At 38.0% G+C, this 1,196-nt stretch overlaps 1 pseudogene; it reads left to right on the forward strand.

Annotated features, from left to right (window-relative positions):
* The first annotated feature begins 307 nt into the window (after window positions 1-307).
* LOC102839662 lies at window positions 308-1,071 on the forward strand (annotated as a pseudogene).
* The last annotated feature ends 125 nt before the right edge of the window (window positions 1,072-1,196 follow it).

Here is a 1,196-nt window from a genome sequence, read left to right on the forward strand (position 1 = left end):
TGGAGGGGAATGCGACCATTGAGATACAACAAAGTATATGATTCGCTGAATGTAAAACTGATGATCTGCTCTGTATCGCTTCACTCAATTCACACTAAAAATTGAAAAAAAGAAGAAGAAGAAGAAGAAGAAGAAGAAGAAGAAGAAGAAGAAGAAGAAGAAGAAGAAGAAGAAGAAGAAGAAGAAGAAGAAAGGAAGAATACACAGAATCAGTGTCTCACAAAGAAATGGTGGGGTCATTTTCTTTAACTTACAGGGTGCCAGGGAGTACTCCACATTGGAACCAAATCAAGAGATATCTATCAGAATGTTCCAAAGGTTCACTCCAGATTTGTGGCAAAAATTCTCAGGTTTCTACTGTGAGAGACACCTGGAACCACGACTATTTTGTGATGATGACCAAATCAGACGGTGCGTCAAGTGCACCACGATCAAGGCGCATAAGCACCATATGGTGTATGGTCTGGAGAGGCCTCTGAGAATTACAGGAATTTATTTTAAGAGATGTTGAACACACTTAGGAAGAAACTTGAAATTGCTAAAAGCATATTAGCTGAGGAACAAGAAAGAATTGTGATGATTCAGGAAGAGGAACAGAATTTTAAAGCGATGATTGAGTCAGGATATATAATAAGGTTCTGGTTGTTGAATGAAGAAAATCTCCTGAGATGGCAAGGGTACTTATTCAACGTACACATGAAAGAAGCCAATGTGAATCAACTTACCAGGATTTCCACAGAACTAGAGGAAAAGTCCATGGAAGTAGTACAGAGACTGAATAATTTGGCTAGAGAAAACATGCATAAACTGGAGGAGAATGAAAGCTGGCTTTTTGAATAGCTCTGCAGCCTCCAAGTAGTCACTACAGAACTCGAGAAGAAATGTGGATAGATGACTTTAGCACTGCTCCAGAATGCAAGATCTTCTTTGGAAAGGAGTGAGTCACTACTAATTCAGAGTCTAGAGCCTGTCTGTATCACAGAATTGAGTTTAAGCCAAATAATAACAGGAATGAGAAAAATGCTAAGAGGGCTGCAAAGAAATATAACATTGTATCCTGAAACAATATAAAATTGTTCAGAGATCATCTGAAGAACAGATTTGATTAATTAAACACTAAAGATTGAAGACCAGAAGAGTTGTGGGATGACATCAAGAACATCATACATGAAGAGAGCAAAAAGTCATTAAGAAGA

The sequence above is a fragment of the Chrysochloris asiatica genome, unplaced genomic scaffold (genome assembly GCF_000296735.1).
Source record: "Chrysochloris asiatica unplaced genomic scaffold, ChrAsi1.0 scaffold00033, whole genome shotgun sequence".
NCBI lineage: Eukaryota > Metazoa > Chordata > Mammalia > Afrosoricida > Chrysochloridae > Chrysochloris > Chrysochloris asiatica.